This window comes from Cervus canadensis, chromosome 33 (assembly GCF_019320065.1).
Source record: "Cervus canadensis isolate Bull #8, Minnesota chromosome 33, ASM1932006v1, whole genome shotgun sequence".
Lineage (NCBI taxonomy): Eukaryota > Metazoa > Chordata > Mammalia > Artiodactyla > Cervidae > Cervus > Cervus canadensis.
Window position 1 is genome coordinate 22315290 of NC_057418.1, and position 13629 is coordinate 22328918.

The following is a 13629-nucleotide window of genomic DNA, read 5'->3' on the forward strand; positions in this document are numbered from 1 at the left end:
AGTCGTGTCCAAATCTTTGCGACACCATGGACTATAGAGTCCGTGGAATTCTCCAGGGTTGAATCCTGGAGAGGGTAGCCTCTCCCTTCTCCAGGGGATCTTTCTGACCCAGGGATTGAACTGGGGTCTCCTGCATTGCAGGTGGAGTCATTACCTGCTGAGCCACCAGGGAAACCCTTAAGTTTCTTTTTTTTTTTTTTTAATATTTATCACTAGTTTTGGGAATTATTTGTCTATAATATGAAATACTTTGTCTTAGGAAAAGAAAAACAAAAAATGCTGTTGCCTTGTACAGGATAAAGCAGTATTGAAGAAAACTTAAAAGCTAGAAGGAAAAAAAAAGAGAAAAATACAGTATAATAATAAAAAATACAATAGAAACAGAAACTACTCTTTCATGGAAAATTGCCTTTTAAAATGTTTTTTTTTAATAAAGAGGAGTTCACAAAGTAAGGAGTTCTTACTTTGTGGAAAGTAGGAGCGGAATTCACTGAAACATCTTAAATTTGGCAGATCCTAGCATTTCTGAGAGCCAGAAGTGGGCTTGGGGCAGGTCAATACTAAACAGTTGTGATTTTATTTATTTTTACTTTCTGGAAAATGAGATAACACAATTCCAGAAGGTGCAATCATGTTTTTAAGGTTTAGAATTCCTTTTACTGCACCTAGAATAGTGCTATGCACAGAATGAGTGCCAGAGTTGTGTTGTGTAAAAAAAAAAATAAGTAAACCGATTTTGTGCCTGTCTTCAAGTCTGGCATAAGTATAAAATGGATTTTTAAAAACACTTGAAAAAATTAAAGCATTCAATTGATTTTTTAAAAAAAAATTCCATATGCCTCCCCAGGAAGGCGCTCAATGCCTAGCCACTGATCAGCCCCTCCCTGGAGTCAAAGCTCCTCCCAGACAGCTCATGCTGTTGCTAATTGAAGCTAGTTATGACCCAGATCCTACCACTGGTGGAGTTAACAAGTGGTGGAAAAGGAAAAGTTGGTTTGTTCAGGAGCCCTGGGAAAATAGTGACCTAATGTCCTCAGACGTCTCCAAGCTTCCAGGTTAGAAAAGGGGGCGGAGGGGCTGCTGCGGGCGCGTCAGCGTCCTGTGCAGTCAGGTTGTTGGCACAAGGCGGATGTCTGAGCCTCACCAGGCTTATGGTTTCAGCCAGTCTGGGGGTCTGTGTGCTTGCAGCCAGCAGTTTTTATGTGCTGAGGTCTGCTTCCTGTAGAAACAACTTGAGACTTGTGTCAGATCTTTGTTATCTTTCAGGGAATTGGTAATTTCATGACACTGCTATGTGGCTGGTCACAGTCTAAATTGTTACCAGTTTCCCAGCCTAAGGAGTATTCGATTCTCCATCTTCATGTGTCCTAATCCTTAACTCTTAAAACACTGTTTTGAGACTCACAGGAGACATGGATGACTAAAACTTTTCTACAGACAAGAGGTAGGCAGAGACCATGGGGGGCAGGTCTTTCCACTAAGGCCGCCTAGAGCCCTTTTGGTTACAGGACCATTTATTACCCATTTTTCCATGGTCCCAAGAAGCCCAGGGCCTCCAACAGCTTCCTATCTATTGAAGAGAATCTAAACATGGCCTCTCTCAACTGGCATCTTATCCCTTTGTCTGATAACTCACCCAGCAAACCCCCGACCTGGCCCCCAGGACCTAACGTAGGAGGGACGGGAACAGGGTTTCCCAGAGTGTGACACGGGGCTTGAGGGTGAGGCTGGGCATCCCCACTTCTACCCTTTGGTCCCGCACTCATATTGTCTAGGAATTGGGACAGTGGCAGCCTATAATGGTTATTGATTAAGACAGGAGTTGACAGAATTTTCTACAGAAGAAAGTAAATCTCGTTGTCTCTTTAGGCCATTTGGTATCTGTCTCTGGGTACAAAAGGAGCTTCCACATTTGTGGAGCACCAGCAGCCAAATATAATGTGTAAATCAACTGAGAACCAGACTTGTCCACTGTCCTGGTTTCTGACCCCGTAATGAGTGACCCATCCTCTAGAGAATCATCCAAGAGCTGCCTCAGTTGTCTGTTTATGAACCAGAAATTTACCCTGTCCTGCCTTGTAGCTTCTGGTGGTGGGAATGTGATAGGAGGTGGGTCTGGCTGTTGTGAGCTAATGTGCCTCTTCTGCTGTAGACTGGCTTCCTTGGTTCCAGGAGCGGTAGGGGACACTGCATGAAGCCACAGGTGTGAGCAGGGATAGTGGCCCTGTATCAACTCTGGTGTCAGGCCTAGGTCACCTGCTGGTACATCTTATGTGTTCCCTGTGGCCCTGGTTATGCCAAGCCACATAATCACTTCTATCCTATGACGGCTGGTCTATCTGAACTAATGGTTAGGGGTTGATGCACCCAGATCATGATGGGCAACTCTGACATTCCATGGCCAGAGGCCTCATCTCTGCCAGGCCCCAGGACCATTCCAGGAGCCAGTTGGTAAAGAATCCGCCTGCAATGCAGGAGACCCCAGTTCAAATCTTGGGTCAGGAAGCTCCCTTGGAGAAGGGAAAGGCTACCCAATCCAGTATTCTGGCCTGGAGAATTCCATGGACTGTATAGTCCATGGGGTCCCAAGAGTCAGATATGACTGAGCGATTTTCACTAATCGCTTTGATCATTATACCAACTTTGCTCCTGACATACAACACTCCACCTGGAATCTGATCTTCCCTCATTTTTCATCCCTGTTCCTGCTGGAAGCCCACAGGAACATGGTCTCCTACCGCCATCCCTGATCTTCCACAGCAATCAACCTTGAGATGTTGGAGATACTTTTCATCCACACTTTCCTCTCGGGTTCCATAGAGTCCATCAGGCTTTCCCATGGCACCTGGTGGCCTGGACACTTTCCTGCCCTTTCACACCATGTCCGCCCTGGCAGATTCACTTCTCTGAGCCTTTGATCCCCTCCTCTACCACCTGCATTGGAAGTTCTGGACTTTTGTGCCATGTGGGCCAGGCCTTTCTCCAGGCTTCCAAGACCCATCCTAGTGGGAGATCAGCAGTGACTCCCCGGCCTTGTTAAGTCCTGTGACCCCTAATTGTGAAGTCTCCTATCTCCAACTTGGGGTTCTGTGCTCACCCGCCACCTATTTGCCCCTCTCCCTGTGATCCTGCTTCCTCAGGAGCATCCCCACAGGCTCCCCATCTCTCACAGGACACGGGGTTAGACTCTGACAGTCCTCTGTCATCTAGACCTTTCCTGCATAGCAGCCTGGCTCATCTCTGCAAAGGTTATGATGCTGGCAACTGACCTGGTGGACACGGGGACACACCAAGATGCGTGACCTTTGCCAGACGGGGCTCCTCCTTCTCCACGAGGCTTGGGGCACTAGTTTGTGTCGGGGGGGTGGTGGTGGTAATTGCTCTGTCAGCCCAGCCCTGCACTGTACTCGGCTCTCGTAACTGGGGGAAGGGCCTACGGGTCTTTTTTCCCCAACTTCACCCTCACTGTGTTTTGCCTTCACAGGTGCTCATTCTCTTTCCTATAATTTCACCATCGATCCTCGGCCCAGATATGGACAGCCATGGTGTGAGGTTCAAGGCGAAGCGGATCAAAAGGTCTTTGTCTCCTATGACTGTGATAGAGCTAAGATCAAGTACACGAGTCCATTGGGAGAGGAAGTGAAAAGTATGAACGCCTGGGAAATAAGACGGACACACTCAGAGACACTGGGGACTTGCTCAAGCAGCAAGTGTCTGACATTACACCAGAGAAATACACAGACAAGGGTGAGTGAGAAAGTCCAAATGCAGGAGGAGCAGACCGGGGGCTCAGCTGCATCCACTGTTTTTGGATTAAAAAAAAAAAATTGGATATTGTCCTTCACTAGTAGTCCAGTGGAAAGAACAGCTGTTGCAGGAAAGACCACGGCCAGATTAGCTGGGCCCAGGGGAGGTGGACCCAGGTGGGGCAAAGAATCTGTCAAGCCCAGAGACTGAGCACTTTCTTTTCCTTGGTGGGGTCAGGACCTCTGACCCTACAGGCCAGGATGACATGCTGGCGTGAAGACAACGGACACACCAGTGCATCCTGGCAGTTTGACTTCAGTGGAAAACTGTGGCTCCTCTTTGATTCGGAGAATGGACACTGGACAGTGGTTCATCCTGGAGGGACACAGATGAAAGAGAAGTGGGAGAAGGACAGAGCCGTGACCGACTTCTTCAGGAAGGTCTCCATGGGAGACTGTCGGGCCTGGTATCAGGCTTTCTTGGTGCGCTGGGAGAGAATGTTGAAGAGCACGGGTAGGTGAGAAGATTAGGAGAAAGTGGTAGTTCTCTCATGGTGACATGGACCCACTCCTCTGTGTGTGTGTGTGTGTGAAAATGATCCGTCAGAGGTGAGTTGCTCCTGAAAGAACAATGACCCGGGGATGCTCCGTCATCCTCTTTCCTCTTTTACCTGCTGACGTCTCTCCTCACAGCACAGGCCTTTGGACAATTGAACATGGATTCTTACTGATCCTAAACATGAGAGCATCTCTATGATTCCAATCTCCTTCTTACTCTTCCCTCTTTCCAGAATCTTCTGTTAAATGTCACCAGTCCTCCTTCTGGAAATCTGTCACCACCACCTCTGCTGTCAGCTCCTGAGGAATCCATCCTCACATCACCATCTCTGATGTCCCAACAGGACTGAGTGACTCTGTTGGAAATCTTGCTCCCCCATCAGCTGTCAGAGCCCCGAGGAAGGGGCTCCTCCCTTCCCCCATCTCACCTGAGGACCTGTCACAAGGGCCTCCACATGTGGGTGGAAGGGTAGGGGTACCTGGGTCATGGAGGTGAGGAGGCATCTGCCGAGTTTGGAATCTGGACAAGGGATTCACCCTCACTCTCCTTGCAGCATCACCGACGACAGGCCCCCCTACAGTCCAGTCCACGGCCGCAGCCATCAAGCACATCACCTGGATCCTCCCCGTGGTCCTCACCAGTTTCATCATAACTGTCTTCCTGGGCTGAGTCCTTTCTAGGAACAGGTACTGAGGGCAGAATCCAGAGGGGAGGCAGGGGCACAGGGCCTGGTGTGAGGACAGGGAAGGTGAATCCCAGCTGACCTCTGCCCTCACTGAACCTCCTCATCCTGGAAATGAGCAGGTGAATAAGACCCCATATCACCTGAGAGCAATAATTGTGGGCCCAACTCCAAAGGCCTGTTCTCACAGGAAGTGGCTTGGGTCCAGCAGGCAAGGCAGGAGCCCCACAGCAGAGACTGTGGGAAGGGGCGAGGCCAGGCCTGTGCTCCTGGGGCAGCAGCAGTTCTGACTCAGCCTGTGGCCTGCTCGTCACCAGCCTCCTGGGGACCCAGAGCCTCCATCACTGAGCGGCCCTGCCTTGAGCAGAGGTCCTGGGGATGGTGGGCCTGAGCTGGGGTGGAGGCGCCCAGCTGGGCGGGACCAGGAAGAGATGGGGGGCAGGGACCCTGGTCCTGAGAGCTGTGTGTGCTGCTGGCTCAGAGGCTGGAGGGGAGCGAAGGGAGGAGGTTTGCCTGCAGCCCCCCAGGGCTGTCAGGAGGCAAGGCCCCTCCTCCGGGACCTGCTCCCTGGTCCTTTAGGCCCCCCTCGGGGGGAGGATCCGGACCTGAGTGAAGGGAGCAGATTGATTCCTCACTGGCTCCAGTCCTGAGCCTGAGCAGGGGGTGTCAGGGCCTGGGGTGACTCTGTGATGCAGGAAGGAAGGAGGAGGGGACAGGAAGCTGCTGGGCCTGGGGTGGGGGTGGGGGATATAGGAGCCCCTCAGTGAGGATGGGCTGGAGGGGGGCTGGGGAGGGGCAGCCCCAGGAAAGTGACAGGAGTTCCTCCACCCCCTGGACCAAGGCCTCTTTCTTTTCTGCAGGAGACGGTGCTCCCAAGAAGCCCACAGGTGCTCTGTCTGCCTTTCTTCTGCTCTTCACTTTAGATCCAGGAGATCACACCCCATGGATCCTGAGTCTGTTTTCCGGTTACAATGACACAGTAGATGAATCATCTCATGGGTTTTATCACGTTTGACAAAATCCTACTCAGCATCTTTAAAAAAAAACAGAAACTATTTCACCACTTTCTTCTGGTGCTAAGCGATGGAATTTCTACACTGAAATAATCAGGTACTTGAAGAAATCTCCCCAAACAGGACATTTTTCATCATAGTCTAGTTTGTGGATAATTAGACTCTGCCTCGTGACCTCGTTCTTGCAAATGATATTGCAAGAAAAATACCATCTGCTATTATAGGACTCAGGGATTCTTTCTGTGTCTGGAGAAATCACCTCAGCCTATTTTCAATAGAACAAAGTTTTATTTATGACTGTCTCCCTTAATAATTTATTATACTGAAAGTGAAATTGTTAGTCGCTCAGTCCTTCCGACTCTCTCCGACCCCGTGGACTGTAGCCCGCCAGGCTTCTCTGTCCATGGGATTCTCCAGGCAAGAACACTGAAGTGGGTTGCTGTTTCCTTCTCCAGGGACCTCTCCAACTCAGGGGTTGAACCCTCGTCTCCTGTGTCTCCTGCATTGACATTCAGATTCTTTACCATCTGAGCCACTGGGGAAGCCCATTTATTATGCTACTGCTACTTAAATCAAAATCTCAGTACTCCAGAAAACTTGCAGTATTTAAGTTTCTCTCTCACTAGAGAAGTCATGATGTGTCACCATTTCTCCACCTTATGGGATTAAATGTACCTGGTGCTTCTGAGAAAACGTGGTCTGAGCGGATGCGTGCACCCTGTGTTCATGGCAGCGCTGTTCCCAGCAGCCAGGCCTGGAAGCCACCTCGTGTCCACTGACAGATGAATGGAGAGAGAAGATGTGGACATATATCCAGTGCAGTGTTACTCAGCGTCAAAAAGAATGAAATAACGCCATATGTAGCAACATGGATGGACCTGGAGATTGTCATATTGAGCGACATACGTCAGACAGAGAAGCAGAAACACCTTTTGCCATCACTTATATGTGGAATCCAAAAAGTCGTGATACAAGTGCTCTTACTTACAAAACAGAAAGGGACTCACAGATTTAGAGGATGAATTTATGGTTGCCAGGGGGAACGGATGGGGGGTGATAGTTAGGGACTCTGGGATCAAGATGTACACATTGATTTATTTAAAATGGATAACCAGTAAGGACCTCCTGTGTAGCACATAGAACTCTGCTCAATGTTATGTGGTAGCCTGGGTGGGGATGGGAGGGGAGTCGGGGAAGAATAGATGCATGTACGGAAGTGAAAGTGAAAGGTTAGTTGCACAGTCATGTCTGACTCTTTGGGATCCTGTGGACTGTAAGCTGCCAGCTCCTCTGTCCATGGATTCTCCAGGCAAGGGAGTACTGGGGTTGCCATTTTCTTCTCCAGGGGATCTTCCCAACCTGGGGTTCGAACCCGTGTCTCTTGCATTGCAAGCAAATTCTTTACCAGCTGAATCACCAGGGAAGATAGAGACATGTATGTGTATGTTAAATCCCTAGCCTAGCTTCTTTGTGCTGCTCATTCAGGACTCCTACACTCCTCCCTGTGTGTATATTTCCACTTTGCTTCCATCTTAAATAAACAAATTGTTTCTCTGTATGTCTCCAGTAATTACTTTGGTACTGTTTTTAAAGTTTTTGCCTCTTTGAAACATGCTTGCTGTCAAAGATGGTAAGAGCGAAGGGAACTTTGCATCTCGCTCCTGGTGTTCAGTGTCTAGAATTCCTTGTTTTACACCAAGCTACCCAGATTCAATTCCTGAGTAGGAAACTAAGGTCCCTCTTTAGCACAGCTCACTGCTGCCTCTCTGAGATCAATATTAAGGAGATATACACCTTATATTAAGGTGTAAATATGCACCTTAAATTTACAGGTAGAGGGGCTTCACAAGTTTGTCATGGGAAATTTTGCCACCACCGAGAGTTTAAAAAAAAAAGAAAGTCCTCTCAAAGTTAACCTGGTTCTTTCCCTCTCTAGGCCCTTTAATGGCTATTGTTCTTTCCTTTCTAATCCTTGTTTATTTAATCTTTTGATTGACTTTGTGTCTGTAGGATCTACCAGTTTGAAATAACACTCATGGTGGCTCAAGGAATATAGCCTGTTCCAGTGGAGGGTGGCCCAGATCCATCCATATAGGTCCTTGTGAGGGACTTCTGCACCTTGAGGGGAGGCTCAGGTCAGTGGTCCCTGTCCAGCAGGGAGAAGTTTGGATAGAAGAAAGCTTCGGCCCCTTAACCCTTCAGAATAAGGGTGTAGAACCCCTCAGTGGGTAATGAGACAGGCTGGGACAGTTTGCTGCAGTGAGTGTACCTGGACAAAAGTCACATCAAGCATCAAAATATAAAGGAATTATAAGGGGCTAAAAATAATTGCTTTCATGTGCAGTTGGGGCAAATAATTAGCACCAAGACACAAAAAGACCAAAAACCCAAGGCGATTTCAGAGCAGCCAGGAGCAAAAGCAGGTACTTGGTCATGGTCCCGGCACACAGCACCACCAAGGGGGAACAAACCACCCAGGTCACTGCCCTGGTCTGAACCCAGGACCCGCCCCCACCCTCATCTCATATGTGGGACCGCATCCCCCACGCTCTGGAGCCAGCAAGGGAACATGTTACTTCTTTTTGTTCCCTCATGAGTCCCAATAAATCTGTTTTCCCCCCCGAATCTGTGTCTGGCCTTTTATCAACTTCTATTGATCGAGTCCAAGAACTCTGGCGGGTAACACAGGAGGACTTTGGCTAAAGGTCAGAATGCTGGCTGGAGATGGTGTCTCCAGTGGGCTTCCAGCAAAAACAGGGATTGAACACATGCAGATTCCAGGTGGGGTGCACGGTGTCAGGAACAGAGCAGGTGCAATGGTTGATATGGTAGAGAGATGGGAAGACCAGCCAGGTCCTGACTGCAGAGACTATGATGCTGGTTCACAGCACAGGGCGACCCTAGAGGCAGACAGCCTGGATGGGCGGCCAACCTAGATACACCTGCATGATGGAAAGGAATGACACAAAGGGATTCCCTGCTGGCCCACTGGGCAGGACCCCGGGCTCACTGCCAGGTGCCCGGGTTTGATCACTGGTCAGGGAACTAAGATCCCAAAATCCAGGCAGCCGACCAAAAAACAAAAAACCCCAGAAATGAAAAGAAAATAAAACACAGGCTGGATGATTAGGACGCTGAAAAGAGCCATCCCAATAGCTTGTCTGGATACACTGCCCAGTTTCTAGAACTGATCCAGTTATCAGAACCAAGAATCCATGACTAGAGAGAGATGCCAGTTTCCAGCAGGAAGGCCTCTTATCACCATGGCAAGCGTAGTGCAGCAGTCTCTGGCCTTCCCCATCCTTGGGAGCCACATGGCCATTGACTCAGGTAAGTGCACACTGGGACGCAGAAGCCACCCCACATTCCTATGGACCCAGTGTGTGACTGACATCATGTCCAGGGATCTGAAGCATCGTCACGGCCCCGCTGTTATTAATGTATGCAGGAGATGCAGGGAATTGAATACATAACCGGCCTGCGTCCTGCTTACAGGGATATCACCGTGTCTGAAGACCCATACAGTGGGTCAGATTTATCTTCTGTAGAATTATGTCACCAGCTCCTGTCTTTAATAATAACCATTATAGGCAGCCATCGTCTACCGCGCCTGGAGATATGAATGTGGGACCAAAGGGTAAAATGGGGGTGCCCTTTTCTTCACCCTCAGGCAACCTTTGTCATACTTGGGGACTGGTCCCAACCTCCTGGGACCCAGGCAGGGAGTGGCTTTTTGCTGGGGTGAGTCCTCAGGCAAGGGGATAAGATGCCATGTGGTGGAGAGTGTGATTCGGGTCCCTTCTCAGGTGGAAAGGTATTGGCGGCCCTGGGCTTCCCGGGATGCAGAAATGTGGAATGAACTTAATGAGCTGCAGGGGAGGAGCTGTGACCACTAAGGGGATGTGTCTGGGGAAGTGAGAGCCTGGGGCGGCAAGGGTGGTTTATGGCTGGTAAAGCGGCCTGGGAGTTCAAGGGCAGGGTGGGTGTGTGGAGGAGAAGGGTCTGTGTGAACAGATGAAGTCAGTGCTGTGCTTCTTAGGGGTGTCTGGGCTCCCCCCACAGGAAGGTGGCCTGTCCCAGCCCTGTCACGGGGGCTCCCACTCCTGGGGGCGTGGGTGAGGGGCTGGGAGCTTGGGGATAGCAGTGTTCTCTCCATGCTCTCTCGTTGGCCTCTCGCCGCCCCACCTCCCACTGTCTGAGCATTGCTTTTTCAACCAATTTGCCCTTTTGCTGGCCTGAAAGTGGCCAACCAGCCCAGCAGCTGCCAAGAAGGAAAGGAGCTCACCTAAGGATTGAGGAGGAGGAGGCGGAGGCAACACCGCGCTCGTAGGCTCTCTAACCAAGGCCAGCTTAGGTCGCTCTCTGGTCATAATGCATCACCCCGCCTTCTCCCGGCAGGTTCACCAGGAGCTCTCCACCCTGCGCTCCGTGGACACAGTTGGGCAGCAGAAGCAGGACCAGGAAGCAAGACTGACGTTGGTGCCAGCAGCCCTTGCCACCTGGAGCCCGGGGTGACCCACCGTGGGGAGGAGCCTGGCTGGCCAGTGGAGGAGGGGATGAGTCCCCAGAGTCCTCCCACGGAGTCTCTCCTGGGGGCTCCCCCCAGGCTCCCCACACCCTCTGTGGGACTGTTGTTCCTCAAAATTTCAATCATCTGTGCCTCACCTTTCTTCTGTCCATCCCCTTCTCTGGATCCCCAGGTTCCTTGTGTATCTTTAGTGGTAGAAACACCTGATAAGGGGCTTCCCAGGTGGCGCAACGGTAAAGAATCTGCCTGTCAACGTGGGAGATGTCTGTTCCATCCCTGGATGGGGAAGATCCCCTGGAGGAGGAAATGGCAACCCACTCCAACATTCTTGCCTGAGGACATCCCATGGACAGAGGAGGCTAGTGGGCTACAGTCCACAGGATCACAGAGATACAACTTAGTGACTAAACAACAACAACTCCTGAGAGAGGGGTTGGTGAGTCCTCAGCATATACAAATTTGGGTTATCTGCATGATCGCCTCAGGTCCTAAATGAATATTAAGCCTCTATTCATTCCCGTAGGTAGCGTTTCCCATTTACAAATGTGTAAATTGAGGCATGGCAAGATGAAGAAACTAGCACAGTCAGAATTTTGTCCAGATTCCTGTTTCTGGAGGTATCTATAGTCCACATCCATGAAACTGCTTCAGGTGCTAATTCCAGCATCCCCAGCCCTCCACCTCTGACCTCATGCCTGGGGATCTGGGGTGAGGCCGGGGGTAGGGGCATGCATGAGATGAGTCTGGTTGCCCAGATCCCTGGGGCCCACTCTCCTCACACCTGGCCGACCTGACCCATCTCTGATGGCAGCCTTCTGACCTCCTCCTGTTCTCCCAGTCCTTCTTCCCTGTGGTCTGGGTCTACCAGGGGCTTCCAGGTTGCCTCCTCCGGGGGATTCAACTCAGTCTCCCGCCCCCAGCCCTTCATAGTGGAGTTTCTCCCCCACAGGTCGCCTGGTCCCACCAAGCTCTTGTCCCACCCAACCCTGAGTCCTGCCCACCCCTGTGGGTCTCTTGTCCTCCAACCAGCCTCCTTGCACAGGTCCGTCCCACACAGAGACTCTAGTGAGTCCGTTGAAAACCTTCCTGCCTCCTTTGCACCTGTTGACTCACAGAGTTTGCTGCTCTCCGAGGGCGGCAGCTGGGTGACCCCAAGGTGGAGCCTGGTGGTGGGATGTGAGTCAGGGCTTCTATCAGATAAGCCTGCGTGTGGCCATGCAGTCACACGGCTCATCAGGACCCCGGGGACCTGCGACGATTGTCTCAGCCTGGGCTGGGGTCACAGGGAGGCGGGGCAGAGCTGAGGGATGGCTAGAGCCAAGCTTCGGCTCCTCCCTGTGTGCACGTGTGTGTGTGTGTGTGTGTGTGTGTGTGTGTGTGTGTGTTGGTGGGGGGGTGGCGGTTTGCAGAGAGTCTCCTGTCTGGAGCCCTGTTGGCTGTGAGCCCCAGCCAGTGCTAGGCATGGTCTCCAAATGCTGGCCAGAGCACCAGACATTCTGCAATCTGCTGACTCTGTGCTGGGACAGGGAGCAAGCAATTCTGTGCCCATGGTCTCTAAGAGTGGCGTCTCCGTTTCCCACAGTCCTCCAGTGCTCCAGATCGTAAACCCTCTTGGTTTTCAAAATGGGAGTCGGGGAGTGGGGTCATGGGGCTGCTTCTCTGAGCTCTGCACCAGGGCTGCAGTGCCTGATGTAGGACCAAAACCTCCTGCTCCTTAGGCAGAATGCTCCAGTGTCGGGAGCCATTATGGGAGGTCCCACCCGTGACGAGGTCATGAAGAAAATACCGGGCAGCAAGGCCGTCCGGGACCCCATCCATGACGAGGTCACGAGGAAAATACCTGACAGGCCAGGCCGTCTAGGATAAGGGACCCTCCAGGTTGGCCTCAGCCTCTACCCTACCCTATATCCTCCCCCCTTTTCTGCTCTTGTTCTTGTTTGCCCTGCTGCGGATTCTTGTGTTGCCTGCCGAGAGCTCTCCTGCTCCTCTTTCACTGAATGAGAACCAACTTAAAACCCTAATAGATAAATCTCCTGGATACTGGTACCCTATGAAGGGGCCAGGGATGAAGGAAATGCTTCAGTTCAAACCCTTTAGCTGGCATTCTGGCTTGTTTGATAAATGTCTGCTCTCATTGCACAAAATGCTCCTGATTGTTCTAAACATCCTAAACATAGTACGCTAACAAAAGAAACTATTAAGCATAGGCCCCTTCTCAGGGTGAGAAAAGCTCCACAAATATTATAGCCACAAATGTGCCTAATAGAAAATAGTTTAGATAGAGATTAGCTGGCAACTTCTTGCAGGTAATTAACTTTTAGACTAAGAGTCTGTTTTGTGCCATATCTGCTGTTTTTGAAATCCTTTGCATTTCTGTTCTGTAAAAAATGTAATCCTATCTAGTTCCCTTGGAGATGACACCTAATAGAAAGAAAATAGATTAACCACAAATAAGACAGGGTCGGCTACTGAAGTTGCTTAAAGTTGCACCAGGTGCAAGCCATAAATTGTTAACAGGCCTGAAAGCCAAAAAATATTATACATAGAGATTAACAATAAAAAAGGCCCTAATAGGCACAGAGCCCTTTGGGGGGTGAGGAAGCCCTATTAGAGAATACAAAAAAAATATTGTTTTAAAAGTTGTTATTAGATCAATGTTTGATGTTAATGTGCTGAGGTTGTGCAGAGGAAACTATTGTTAATATAGTTAAAGATATAGTAAAATAAGAGTTTAGCCCTAGTGTAATAACAATAAGATAATTGTTAATTTTAACCAGGAGTGCTAAACAGGGGCTGCCTCACCAGAGCCACAGAGTCTTTGTGTGTTAAACTTTTTAGATAAATTTAGCTGAGAATTTCTGCAAAAAGACTGACTTTATGTTAACAGGATTGTATTTCTATTATATTGCGACTTGCTGTACCATGAGACTGCCAATTTTCTGTTTTCTGCTAACCTGAAGGCCAGAAGATAATGTACAAAAAATCTATGGGAAAAGACGCTCATAAACAAAAAATATACAGAGCACACCGGGTTTCGTGAAGGACAAGCCTATATAATGTTAAACTAAGTCTGTATGCTTATCTGCCCCTTAGAAATGTAC

At 49.9% G+C, this 13629-nt stretch overlaps 1 pseudogene; it reads left to right on the plus strand.

Annotated features, from left to right (window-relative positions):
* The window catches only part of LOC122433862, a 98228-nt pseudogene that overhangs the window by 3644 nt on the left and 80955 nt on the right, over positions 1-13629 (plus strand).